The following is a 14,745-nucleotide window of genomic DNA, read 5'->3' on the forward strand; positions in this document are numbered from 1 at the left end:
CAGAGGAATTTATAGCTGATTCTGGGAAGCCACTGGAGTTTATTGAGCTATGGTGTAGGGATTTGACATGATGAAAAGCTGCACTTCAGAAGCCTCCTTTTAATAGCTAAGTAGAGGACGGAGAGTAGAGAGAGGTTTAGGGTCACAAATATCGGCATTTCTTTAAAGCAAAAATTTCAATATTCCTAATGCTGCTTGTAATATATGCCATTAAATTATCTTTCCCTCCGTAGGATTCAGAAGTCATTCTTAGGTCTTGCATCAGTATAGGCACTTTACTGTTTGAAAGCAGAGCAGCTCCAGGGTGGCCCCGAATGTAGCAGGCTATCCCTCATTACTACAGGGACAGCCTCCCCTTCTCTATACAATTTAGAATGTAAATTGGCTTTTCCTAGAGAATTGGAAAAAGGCATGCTATCCTGTCTTCTAGACATGATCATGGAGATGATTCTGGGTTTGTTACCATTCTGCTTCCTTCTCTATCCTCTGCCACCTTGGGTAGAGCATAGTTGGTAAATAATGCTCGCCTTTGTTTCTCATGGCCTTGGAAGGCAAGTTATTTTAATGTAAATCCAAAGTAGGCTCAGCCTTGGCCGGTGAGTCTTTCATTTCTTATAAAATCCTCATCTTTTTCTCTCTTTTGATCAATTTTTATAAATAAGGCTTTCTAAATTTGAGTAGGTTGAGTGCCTGGTTGCTTTAGAAGGGCAGTGTAAAGCAATGGCTTAGAATTTTATGGAAAAAATTGTCAACTTGGGATTTATATTTAGACATGAAAAGCCATAAAGTTCAATTTCATTTTATAGCTAAGGAAACTGAGGTCCAGAGATAGAGTAAGTTGTTTGCTCAGAATCACACTCAGAAAATACTTGAAAGTCTTGGGACCTAATTAAAATTCAACTCTGATTTACTGGCTGTGTGACCTTGGCAAAGTCACTCAATTTCCCAAAATGAAGGGAATAAGGGTAGCTGGGTGGCTTGGTGGATAGAGAACCAGACCTTAAAGACAGGATGTCCTGGGTCAAATCTGGCCTCAGATGCTTCCTAGTTGTGTGACCTTGGGCAACTCACTTACCCCAATTCCATCGCCCTTATTTCTCTTCTGCCTTGGAACTTATACTTAGTATTGATCCTAAGACAGAAGGTAAAGGTTTTTAAATCAATAATATGAAGAGGATGGACTAAAAGGTTAATAATGTCCTCTCTATATAGGGCAATCTGCCAGTGTAAAAGAGCTTTATTACTATAATCCTGGGGAATAAACAGCTGTATAGCTATGGATCCAGAAAGAATATTTTTTAAAATTTCACTAATTAAGGAAAAGGTCTCCACTAATCCCCATGCCTCATTCTTTTATAACTGTTAAAAATGAGATCAGGCTAGATCTTTTTCCTTTCTGGTTTGCTGTTAAAAATACCATTGTTGGGGGCAGCTGGGTGGCTCAGTGGATTGAGAACCAGGCCTAGAGACGGGAGGTCCTAGGTTCAAATTCGGCCTCAGCCACTTCCTAGCTGTGTGACCCTGGGCAAGTCACTTGACCCCCATTGCCTAGCCCTTACCACTCTTCTGCCTTGGAGCCAATACACAGTACTGACTCGAAGACGGAAGGTAAGGGTTTTCAAAAAAAATACCATTGTTACTAATGAATTCAAAAGATTTTGGTTTTGGTTGTGATAGTGTCAATGACTAACAAAAAACTACCAATCACAAGTATAATCAATTTCAGTTTTGATATTAACCCTTCACAAAATGTAAGTGTTTTTTTTCAAAAGAATATCTGTTAGGTTTGTTATCAGGGATAAATTTGTAATAATTTAATTAAATAATCCATTGTTATCAAGTGAAAATTTCTTGATTAGATTTTTCTTATGGGAAGGTTTTAGAAGTCCCAATAGCATCCCTTAACATAGCCCCTATCACCCATGCGTCTTTCCAGGCTGAGTGCTTGCTGTTACCAAGATTGGAGTACTGAGATGGTCTAGGAATAAAAGACCTGCTTAGTATGCATCAGAGTAGGCTGGTTTAAAGTAGAGACATTCAATCAATTGCAAAGCACACATCCTACAAAGCATATCAGCTGTAAAAGCATACATCCTACAAAGTAGTGGTGATTCTTTACCAAATGAAATATAATTTTATTTGCTTTTAGGTGGAAAATTTGTGATTCTCCTTCCTGAAATTAGTTACATTATACATCTCTCTAGTTTTTAGTGCAAGAATCAAATCATAAAAATTATCTCTGTGTCCTGAAGAATCTCATTCTGTCCTGTCAAATTTATTGGAAACCCACAATTGGGAATGCCACCTCATTAACGAACTCTCAAACCTCAAAGGTCCTTTAGCCTGGTGGATGTGGGGCTAGCTAGCTACCTTTATAAATTATTTGAAAGAGTGTCATGGTTATCTCTCACAAATAGGTGCCCCAGTCATATGACAATACCTTTCCCGAGTTCCTTATTTTTATTGTTAAGGATTTAAAGGCTGACCCAGCTAAGTATAATTGTAGAAGAAAATACCATCTTTGCCCGTACTTCTACCCTATGCTGTCTTCTTTCTGCCCCCAACTACCACACTTGGTCCATGCCCAATTTGTCTAACTTTAAGACATTCTGTTACTTTCTATTCTCCCTATCCCTTTGCTTTTTTCTAAACAGGGGAGCATTCTTTTTTTAAATTTAGTACCCTACTCCCTCTCTCTGGTCTTCCCTTGCTGGAATCTTTTCCCTCTTCCAGTTCCAGAGAGTAAACCCAGCCAGCCAAGGTTGATTTGGGTTCATTTGGAGACTTATGTGGAGATTGACTTTTAAAAAACTTGCCCAAGCAGAGGACATCTGTTCTGCACCTCTTCCCTTTCCACTCCCTCCCTCATTGCCCACTGAATGACAGTATTTCATTTGCTGGGACATTTACTCCATCTACCAAACATGGAGGTCTTTGCAAGAAACAGTTTCTAGAGAACAACTGTTTGAAGCACCTTGTGGTGGCTTTGAAAATTATGAGCAAAGGGCAGCTGGGTGGCTCAATGGATTGAGAGGCAGGCCCAGAGATGGGAGGTCCTGGGTTCAAATGTGGCCTCAGGCACTTCCTATCTGTGTGACCCTGGGTAAGTCACTTAACCCCCATTGCCTAGCCCTTAGTACTCTTCTGCCTTGGAACCAATACGCAGTACTGATTCTAAGATGGAAGTGTAAAAATTAAAATTAATCTCAACAATTAAAATTATATTTTAAAAAATTTATTAATGACCATCAGAAATAAAGGAATAAAATAAATCTCTTAAAATATAACATTTTTATTATTGAGATTAATTTTAATTTTTACAGAAGTTAAGGGTTTAAAAAAGAAAAAAAAAGAAAATTATGAGCATGCATATGAAACCTGAGTAGCATATGAAAGAGACAGTGGAAGATTTGCAACAAATGAGGGAATTAATTTTTCCTATTAGTCTAGAGCGATAACAGTTTTTGCTTCCACGAGCAAGCCACATCCAGAGTGTCCAGGTTAAGTGGCATGAAGCACATACTAAATTGTTTATTTAAAAAAAATCTTTATTTAAATTATTTTAAAACTAAGATTAGTCTTCCTGACTCCAGGTTTGGCACTCTATCCACAGTGCCACCAAGCTGCCTTATCCAATGTCAGATAGCTAGTAGTAAATTATGGAATCTGGATTTTAAAAATTATTTTTCCAAGGTTACATGATTCATATTCTTTCCCTCCCCTTTTCCCTCCCCCCTTCCTGGAGCTGACAAGCAATCCCACTGGGTTATACAGGTCTTATTCAGTAGCTATTTCCATATTATTCATTTCTGTAATACTCTTTTAAAACCAAAACCCTAAATCATGCACCTATATAAACACGGGATAACTCATGTTTTTCTTCTGCGTTTCTGCTCCCACAGTTCTTTCTCTGGATGTGGTTAGTATTCTTTCTCCTAAGTCCCTCAGGATTGTCCTGGATCATTGCATTGATATTAATAGAAATATGATCTTCCCACAGTGTTTCAGTCTCTGTGTACAATGTTCTTCTGGTTCTGCTCCTTTCACTCTGCATCAATTCATGGAGGTTCTTCCAGTTCATATAGAAAACCTCCAGTTCATCATTCCTTTTTAGCACAATAGTATTCCATCACTACCAGATACCACAATCTGTTCAGCTATTCTCCAATCGAGGGACACCCCCTCATTTTCTATTTTTTTTCCACCACAAAGTGTGGCTGTAAATAAATATATTTGCACATACTTTAAAAAAATCTCTTTGGGATACAAACCTAGTAGTGGTATTGCTGGATCAAAAGGCAGGCATTCTTTTAAAGCTCGTTGGGCATGTGGAATCTGGATTTTAATACCTGTTTCTTGACTCCAGGTTCACTCTGTGTTAGTGCAGTCGATTGTTACGTTCTGGGTATGGGGGACAGGCAGTGTGGTTAGTAAGATAAGTTGCTGGGCACCGAGTCAAGAAGACCTGAATTCAGATCCCACTTGGATGACTAAATAGCTAGGCTAATCACTCAATTTCACTGAGTCTTATTTTCCTTAACACCAGGTAACACTAGGTCCTGCCTCACACAATTGTGAGAGTTGAGGAGAGAATGAGGCCTGTCAAAACTTTAAAGCAACATATATATGTGCTTCTTGGTGTGAGGAAAAGGAATGAAGCTTCTTCCATCATCCAAAAGGGCTTTGAGGGAGGTTTACACATAATTAGCAAAGAAAATATTTCCCACATATAAAAAAGTTTTGATTCTCTTGATAAAATGTTTCAGTAGGTGATTCTATTTTGGTTTCTGTTTCCCTAACCTCAAGCTGGGATCTTTTGGGAATTCCCTTTGCATGAAATCAGCATGGTCCATCTCCCACCTAAAAAGATTCAGAGCTTGTTTTTATTCACATACTTTCCCAGAGTACTCGAGAATTTTTAGTACTTTATTAAAGCATCCAGGAAATGAATGTCAAAGAATGGGGTAAGACATGAAGCACAGTTTTAACCTCACAGTAAAGTGATCTTTTGACTGAAAAGACTCAAAATTTGTTTATTTTATGGTATGTGAAATACTAATTAGTGCTCTCCTTAATGTAGACCACAAAGCACTACTCTCAAAATGAGCACACTTGTAATTAAGCACATTTTGACTTGTATCAAATTCTCTGGGGTTACATAAATATGATGTGTATTTGATTTCCTGGTAATGTTTCCAAAATACTAAAGAATTTAGCTGATCTCTGTAAATGTAGAACTATATTGATAAGTTTCTATTCTGTTTTCTTCCAGTTTGGGAGGATTTAAAATAATGTCAGAAATATCAGCAACTCTTATTGATACTTAAACCAGCCACTTCATTTCCTCCTGCATCCTTCTTGTATTCATTTCCAGAGCACAATTCCTTATAAGAAAGTTAAAAAGAAGGGAAGAAAAAAGAAGTCTGGCATTATGTAGCATACCACACCTATGAATTGGAGTAAACATTTCACAATATTCAGTTTCAGTTGTTTTGCTTCTCCTTTTTACACGACCATCATCATCATCATCATCATCATCATCATCATCATCATCTATCTCGTGATCTTAATCTGAAGCAGGTTCTATTTCTATTGCAAGTGAAGAATATATGAAATAATTTTGTAAATAGTAGAATTTATTTAAAACATTTTATCTATATAATGAAACATTTATCAATGAGTAGGGAAACAGAATTATAATCTATAATTATATCTTTTAGCTGCCTGCTAGAAAAACCAGTGGAGAAATAAGACTCTGGATATCTTCATTGGTATTTCTGGTGACTGACTAGTCATTTCCTCAATTGAGACAAACTACCAGTCATTTTAATTAAGTTATTTGCCTAATACTTTGACACTGAATTGATTGATCATTTGATTCGACCAGTTTTCAGTAGTTTCTTGATGTAGAAATATAGTATTATGAACACTGATACAGTACATAAAATAAGCCTTGTTGGAGAGACCTTGAACGGGAAGAAAAGGCATCAGTTTGATAATTATGATAAGAAAAATTCATTTATACATCACAACCAGTGGTATTGTTACTTCCAGTTAGTATTTGTATTGGAAAAAATTTTCTGCTTTTCTATTATTATATAATGGGAAAATAGAAGTAGAGGCGATCCTAGAAGCTATGTAGTCCAATCCATTTATATTACAAATTAAATTTAGGTATAGTGGAAATCATGAGGTCTACAAGCATCACAAGAAAGTGGCAGGTTTTTAGAAGCTTATCATTTGACCCTGCTTGTTAGAAACTGTTAACAGCCAGTCCAGTTTTAGAAAAGTAAAGTGGAAAGATATGGGTAATTTAGAGGAGGTCCAAAAATAGACACTAAGGAATCAATCGGCCACCCCTAATGCCCCACCCTCCAAACAAATCCCCAAGGTCCTATTTGTCCTGGCACTAATGAACAAAGTCTTTTTTCCCTTTGAGAAGAAGCTGTTTCTTTTTTAATGAATAAATCTTATATTTTTTAACTAATAAGTATATATTCCCATATTTCCCACCGGGAAGAACAAGAAAAACTAAAATTAAAATTAAAACTCTTGTAATAAATACATTGTTGTTTATCCCCACATTGTGTCCAAAACTACGCCTCTCCTTCTGCATCTCCAGTTTATCCATCACTTCTCTATCAGAGACTCATCATCAGCCCTCTATAATAGTGGTTTGTCCAATGCATTGAATAGAGTTCTTAAGTAAAAGAGATCTTCCGAGGTCATTTATTCCAACAGATGAGGAAATGGGGGTCCAGAGAGGTTAATTAGATTTACCCTAAGCCAAACAGGTTAGGTAATACAATTAGGTAGATAAATGATAATCTGGAGTTAAATCCTTTGACTTCAAATCCTGTCTACTACACCTTGCCTCTAAAACAGAGAATCTTAATCTGGGTTTTGTAAACTGGACTTTTCTCCCTCCCATCAATGTTTTGATAACTGCATTTCAGTAGTTCTCTGTATGTTATTTTATTTTATGCATTAAAAATAATTACTCTGAGGTTGGACCCTTGGCTTTATTAGGCTGCCAAAGAGGATTATGATACAGGAATCCTGATCTAAAATGGTGTATTCTGCTACTTGCTTTTCTGACCAAAAACAGTACAAGAAATAAGGGAAGAATCCTAGATATTTAGTAAAATATCCAAGTATAAAATATTATGTTAATTTCTTTAAAGCTCTTTTCAGCAATGATTCCATGTGATAATGCCTGTGTTCTTTCTACCTCCGCTGCATAACCTTTCATCCTTATAATAGTGTGAACCAGGCTTCATTGAACAAGTACTTAGTTCCAATGATCCATAACATCATCTGACTTAGTAGATGACTTCATGAGATGCTGTAGATGGGGGAGGAGGATCACCTGGTGTCTAAGTGCTAGTGATGAACATTTCTGAACTGAAGCTGGTGCTCTGATGAAATATAATGTAAGCCTTGACTTTTTTTATAGTCTCAACCCTCCAAAAAGCATGCCAAGTATCCTAATTTCAATTTAGCACAATCTCAGAGAATAGCATGTTAAATCGTAGCCCTGTGATTTTGGAGCACACACAATTAAGAGGTTGAATGAAAGATTGCATTGAAAATCACCTTCAAGAAAGTGGTGAAGTGACTCCAGGCACAGTTTGGTTCCAGTGACTCTGCAAACAGGAGTAAAATGCTTTAAAAGACTTATATTGTCATTAAGATTAACAAGCACAGAAGAAATTTTACCTTGAAAGATTTAAAATCCTTTCCCCGGACCATTTCATAGTGATAAGTTGCATATAAAAATTCTTCCTAGTAAGGATTTTCTTGATGCATTATACCATACTTATTCAATAGTGTTCCATAGGATTAGATTTTGTTAATTTAAATATTTCATAATTTTTTTTATATTCTTTTGAACTCTCAGGCTGAAATCTGGCATTGCTTATGATAATATATACTAAAGTTATTGTACAAATGCTTTTGTGATATATAAGATGGGAATGTTATTTATTTCATTAAACATTTAGCAATATTACATGGTTTTGGTGAAATAGTCAGTTGGTCAGGTAATAATAGATAGGTGCTGAATTAAAGAGCATGGACATTAAAGACTCCCCTTAGAAGGAGATCTCCTGCACATTTTTATCAATGACTTTGATAATGGCATAGATGGAATTCTTATTAAATTTATAGATTGCCATAAAAAGGTATATCTAACATTAAATGATACATTCAGGATCTAAAAATAATAGCTAATACTTATAGTGAAGTAAGTTTCTTCTTTTTAAAATAAATTTTATTATCCTTGTTTTTTCACATGATCTCTATTTCCCATCAATTCTCTTTCCCAATCCTTGCCAGACAACTGTCCTTTATAAAGAATGAAAAAAGCAGAGGGGGAAAAGTTTGGTGAAACTAAATTTTAAAAAGTATGCCAGGGGATAGATGGGTAGTAGCTCAGTGGATTGAGAGCCAGGCCTAGAGACCGAAGGACTTATGTTCAAATTTGGCCTCAGACACTTCCCAGCGGTGTGACCCTGGGCAAGTCACTTAACCCCCATTGCCTAGCCCTTACCACTCTTCTGCCTTGGAACCAATACACAGGACTGATTTCAAGACAGAAGAGGTAAGAGTTAAAAAAAAAAAAGGTATGCCATACAGCAAAATTAGCATATTGAAAAAGGAAGACATTGTATGCAGCAGCATTATATGCACCTTATTCTCCTACCTGTACAAAGAAGGGGGAAGTATCTAATAATAGTAGGTGTCAATTCTATCTGAGCTTTAAACTTTGCTAAATGTTGTACAGATGTTATCCTCACAACCACCCATTTTATATATAAGCAGACTAAGGCAGACAGTTTAAGTGACTTGTCTCGGGTTAAACATTTAGTAATTATGGGTTTGAATCTCTTTGTCCCAGGTGCAGCACTCTGCAGTCTACCACCAAGCTTCCTAGATCTCAGATCACTTACAGATTTCCCTTCCCTCAGTTCAAATGCATATTAATTTTACTATGTGCTAAAGTGTAATTTCCTTTAGGGCAATGACTTATTTTTGTATTTCCAATTCTTAGCACGTCGTAAGTACTTTATAGCTGCTTATTATTCATAAAGTAATGAGAAATAATGCAATTCCATATATTGGTGGGAAGTATAAATACATTTAAAGTGATTTTCATAATATTTATTGGTACATAATATTGAAGCTCGGAAAAAGCTTCCCTGCCAGTCATGAGTGGTAGAGCACAGAACGACTAGTACTCCAGGCACGAGCTGTCCCTGTACCAGACTTCCTTACTCCCTTGCATGTGGTACTTTTTGGAATCCACTTCCTGTAATGCTTGTCTTAAGTGCTATCTCTCCTTTTAAGAGTTCCTTTCTCCAACGCAAACCAGAGTATTTATTTTGCACATATCCTCTCTTCATCTTGAATATGCTGTGTTCTCCCTGTGCAAGCTCCTTCAAGGTAAGTTAAGTATTATAATTCCTAGGCACTCATGCTTCTGTAGTGGAGTTGACATGGTTATGAGTTGAACAGTTTTGAACTAGAGGAATGAACAATAGCAGAGAAATGCACTGATTCTGGAATCAGTGGAGCCAAAAGAGAGCTTATCTTTTGACTGGGAGTGAAAAGAGGTTAACTTGCCAGAAAGAACAGTGGATATAGTGCAGAAGCTAATAACCTGAAGAGGGAAAGTTGAGTAAAATAGCTTTTCAAGTTTTGTGGCATTCCCTTTCTCAGGAGTCTAAAACAACTGTGTGCTTGAAAACAACTGATAGGGTCCCAAAAGGAGTGAAAAAAGGAAGGTTATTAATGGAGCCACAAATGCAATCAGAGAAACTGTCCTTACATTTTAGTGATGGAAGGGCTTGGTGGGCTGAGGAGGGGAGATGTACCACCAGTGAAAGAGCTTTCTCATTTGGAAATAGACCCGAGGTATTCAGCCCTTGTTCTCTCATTCTACCCCAGGAAGCCCTTGGATTAGGTGCTAGTGAGAAGTAATAGATAGTTAAATGGCAAACTCTACTTCTTGGTCTACTTTTGAGACATATGTGTATGTGTGTATACACACACACACACACACACACACACACACACATATATATAGTAGTAGACCAAGAAGTAGAGTATATATATATATATATATATGGTTGAGAGAGCACTTTTCCTTTCAAATAAAAAATGACTTGAAACCCGAAACACCATCAGAGATAGCTGACCATAGCAGTATAAACTTGATGGAAGAAAAATAATATTCCTAGGACATATAATAGCTTGCTTTTATAGATCAGGTGATCTGAGCTATCTAAATGGTTGAAAAGACCTTCTAGGTCAAGGATAATTATTATAATGGGAAAGTTTGGGGACAGCTGGGTAGCTCAGTGGATTGAGAGTCAGGCCTAGAGATGGGAGGTTCTAGGTTCAAATGTGGCCTCAGATACTTCCCAGCTGTGTGACCCTTGGGCAAGTCACGTAACCCCCATTGCTTAGCCCTTACTGTTCTTCTGCCTTGGAGTCAATACACAGTATTGACTCTGAGACAGAAGGTGAGGGTTAAAAAAAAATGGAAAAGTTCTTTCCATTTAAACATGTCTTCCTTTGCACTGATTATTAAAAAAAAAAAAAAACCCAAACCCAACACCTTAAATAATGACCTAGGTGACCAAGAAGAGTTACATTTTTCAATCTTGTATTCTTCCACAGATTAAACAGCAGATTCTCCTCCACCTCAATGCATTTATATTGTGCCTCCTATGTGCTTTGTAAAATCATCATTCAAAATCCACTTAATTTTGATTATCACCAAATTTTAGGAATTTGAGGTCCCTTCCCTTCAGTAGAGTTTAGTTAACTCAAAATGTAATAAATAAGGAAACAGGACAAGTCATGGAATCTCTAGGTCTTAATATCAAAGAGCTATGTTAATCAATGAACAATGATTTGTTTGGTGATAGAAGGGAAAGTTCCTATCCTCAAGGAGCTTACATTTTATATTAAAATTCTTGCCTTGGACGTCTGAATCTATCTACTATATTGATTTACTTCACTGTGAATACTATGTAATTAACCAAAATCCTGGTTATGATAACAGATCTGCTCTTCCCCAATCATGAGTTGAAACAATCACGTCTACAAATTTTTAGAAGGTTGTTTTTCTTTCTTAAAATGATTGAATTTGTTACCTCACCTTGACTTTGCAAGTAGTTGACTAAATCCGTGGCAGGGCCCTGTGCCTTTCTCCTATAGTTAGTTATGTTTCTTGCAGGGACCAAGAGATTAGATCTGTTTCAGCTTAAGTTCTTAAATATGTTTTAATAGTTAAGGATTTTTTTCCCCCTGAAATGCCCTTTTCTTACTGTATGAATTTTAGAACTTGTGAATTTTAAGACACTGGTGACATTATCCTCTTAGACTGGGTCTTACTTCTTGGACATGAAACATATTGCCATATGTTGCTATTTTTTGACTTTGACCTTTTTTTTTCTCTCAAAGAATTTTTGTCATCTGAGATGACCTTAGTGGCAGGGATTGAATCAATCCCATTTAGTTAATTTAGATCATGACTTTTTTATAATACCTATCTTCGCTTTCCTTTTCTAGCCCTTAAAGTGTTTATATAGCTTCTACTTTGATTAATTAGAAATAAGTTAAATACAGGCAATCATCTGTATGACAAACTACTTTTAAATAATTACTTTCAAATTTCTAGCCATGGCTTTATAAAGAATGTTAAGAGCTATTGATGTCACTATGTGAAAAATCTTATTTTTTTTTTTAATAAAACTTGTGCTTTCAAGTTTGGATCAACTAGCCTGTATTTAATGACCTGTAGTGATAGGGAAGCTGATAGTTTTACAAGAAGTTTCCACTTATTAGTCTTATTTTGCCTTCTGGGGCTAAGTAGAACATGAACAATTCTCCCATGGGGCAGAGCCCTTAAAATACTTTCAGATGTTTTCATTTAGTTAGACTTTATCCATGCTAAATGTCCCAAGTGGTATACAGTCTATATCGAGGTTTTGCGGTCCAAGGACGAGCTTCTTTAGATAAACAGTAGGACACAAACTCGATAAATTCCCCAGTTATGTGGTATATATGGCTGGCAGAAATAAAGGCAGACAAATATGTAAAATAAAAATTTAATCTGTATAATTTTCTCACGTGGAGTAACTCAGTTCACCCAATCACATTCATTCCACTCTAGTGTGTCATGACATTGTTTCATCCTTAACCTTGACTCCCCTATCAGTCTGTGTCCAGAGCTGTAACAAGTCATGTCTGAATTGGAGCAGTGCTTCTCCTTTGTTTCATTAATGCTATTTAGTTATTAATAATGACTCCAAAGTACAAGTGCCTAGGTTTATTTGTATAAGAAATGATTGATCTTCAACTTATGGGAAAGATGTTGGAATGTGTTGTTCAAAATGAGATCCCACTTTGCTGTCTGACTAGGACAAACTACACTGGCACTATACGTTTCAAATTGTATTCTCTGTGACTAACAGTGTAAGCACAACTTTAAGATCAAATTTTCATTTTTGGTTGCCCTGTCTGCTGACTCCATTTTTTTACTTGTAATCGATCGTAAACTTAATAAGCCAGGAAATTTTTTCTGTGCTTCTTACTCAGATTTTCCCTATTCAAATTGAAAAAAAACAATTCATTTGTGGATGATTTTTAGTTCTCTTTAGCATATGTTAATAGTATGGGGGAGTTTAAAATTTATTTTTGTAAAGTTGTCAGTAATTGGCATAATAGTATCATGTTTCAAAATGGTTTAAAATCACCTTTAAATATTATATGTATGAACATTCCGATGTTTTCCACCTATATTTACATACCTTCTGTCTCTCTTTGGAGTACACATTTACGAGATTACTTAAATTTTATTGCAGAAGGTTGAGGGTGTGACAAATTCTTATTTCCCATGCAAATTCATCAGCTTTTGGAGGAAGAACCAGAAATTGGTAGGTGAAAGGGTCCATCAAATCTAGGTAGTCCAGCTTCCTTATTTTCTTGATGAAACTTGGAAAAGTTAAATGGCTTCCCTAGCACAATAATTTCAGGATGTGCCAGAGGTCAGATTTGAACAACTTTTTGACTCCAAGGCCAGTGGGCTCTCCCTGTCCCCCCTATATAAAAAACAAACATTTACAACTCAAGGATATTTTCCTATTTGTTTCCTAAAAGTGTCCTATTTGCTACTAATTCTTATTTGGTACAAGAGGGTTTAGGGCAGGTAGGTGGGGTTGTTGATACATGCTGGTCCCAGAGCAGGAGGACCTGAGCTGTGTGACTTTGGGGAAGTTACTTAACATTAAAGTATGCAGTATTCCATGCACAGTCGTTCTTATGCAAAAAAGGAGGGAAAGTACCTTCTCCTATCTCTTCTTTGGGGATAAGCTTCCCCCCATATATATGAGAAAAACTGACACTGACACCTTATAAAATTTTTTCATCTTTCAATTCAGTACCATAAATCACAAACCTGGAGTTTCCCTAAAATGTTTGTAGGGATTCCTAAAAAGACTGTATTAAAGATGCAGGTATAAACATGTTAGTAAAGCAATACAAAGGTTGTTGAACCAAATAGGAGAATTATTAACATTCTGAAACTCCTTTAGTCTGTCTTCAGTACCCTGAAACTCCACCCCTACACTTTAGAAATGACATCTTAATTGCTGGATTCAGTGGCTTTTTCTCAGCCTTAATTCTCTTTGAACTTTCTATAGTATTTGATATTATCTCCTCATTTTGCTTTTGTAATCTCTTAATTTTCTTCATACTGGTCTAACTTTTCCAAAAGGTGTGTGTTTTCCCTTCAACCCCTGAGACTTTTAAATGCCAAACAGAGAAGTTTCTATTTGATCCCAGAGAAAATAGAGAGCCATTAGAGTATGTTGAACAAGGGGGTGGATGACATCCTTTGTCAAAATCACTCTGTAGGCTGTGTACAAGATCAATAGGTATGAGGGATGGACTTGAGGCAGAGAGAAATATGGAAGTGGAAATAAGATTTGGCAAATGATTGGCTAGCTATTCAGGGTGAGAGACTGAGGCGATGGAGATTGTTAACCTGGATCACTGGATGAGATGTAGGCAAACCACTTAAGGGGTCTTTGCCAAGAAAACCCCAAATGGAGTCACAAAAAGTTGGACACCACCAAAATGACAGAAAACTACCACCTCCCAACAAAGAGTACACAGAAGGGAGTAGGATCAAAATGTAAAATGGGTTTGGAATGACATGTTGGTACCAAAAGGATATTTAATTGGAAAACAGGGTTGTGAGTGTGTGTGTGTGTGTGTGTGTGTGTGTGTGTGTGTGCACGTTTTAGAATTTATTCCAGCTACATGAGCCTCACCCTTTAGTTTAAAAAATTATTCATTAGAGAGAATTGATAATTTTTCCAAACAATGCTAGGGGAACTTATCTGTAGTCTTTAGTTTTACTTACTGGGAACTTTTAGGGGTCAAGGAACAGAATAAAGGTGTTATAGTCCATTCGTTCATTTTTGGAATCTGCCCTCCAGGTTCTTTAGAGTGGCAAAGAAACAGTGTTTTATAGGGTTGTCTGTTCATCGAAAACAGAGGAGTGAGGAACATTTAGTGAAGTCACTAATTGGAGACTAAACTGGCTATGCATGTAAGTAAATATGTATGCATGGAAATTTATTGGGATCCAAAAGGTAGGAAGAGAAAAAAACTGGAAAAGGCTGGAAAAAGAGGGAAGCAAATTCCCCAATTTTTGTTGTTGTTTTTTAA

General features: G+C 36.5%; 1 protein-coding gene and 1 long non-coding RNA gene across 5 annotated transcripts in view; one reads left to right on the top strand and one right to left on the bottom strand.

The window, feature by feature from the left end:
* Positions 1 to 14,745, top strand: part of AKAP12 (A-kinase anchoring protein 12) — a 113,214-nt gene that overhangs the window by 44,860 nt on the left and 53,609 nt on the right. The gene's annotated exons all lie outside the window — the stretch shown is intronic.
* LOC103097796 (uncharacterized) overlaps positions 1 to 14,745 on the bottom strand; it is a 37,210-nt gene that overhangs the window by 8,571 nt on the left and 13,894 nt on the right. Inside the window, exons 1-2 of one of the 2 annotated variants that reach the window (XR_008916712.1) lie at positions 7,597 to 8,663; positions 5,448 to 5,589 (exon numbers count right to left, since the gene is read on the bottom strand). This is a non-coding gene — a long non-coding RNA (uncharacterized LOC103097796). Of the gene's footprint in view, positions 1 to 5,447; positions 5,590 to 7,596; positions 8,664 to 14,745 lie in introns of those variants that run through there. The other variant, XR_008916711.1, reaches the window with a different exon arrangement.

This window comes from Monodelphis domestica, chromosome 2 (assembly GCF_027887165.1).
Source record: "Monodelphis domestica isolate mMonDom1 chromosome 2, mMonDom1.pri, whole genome shotgun sequence".
NCBI lineage: Eukaryota > Metazoa > Chordata > Mammalia > Didelphimorphia > Didelphidae > Monodelphis > Monodelphis domestica.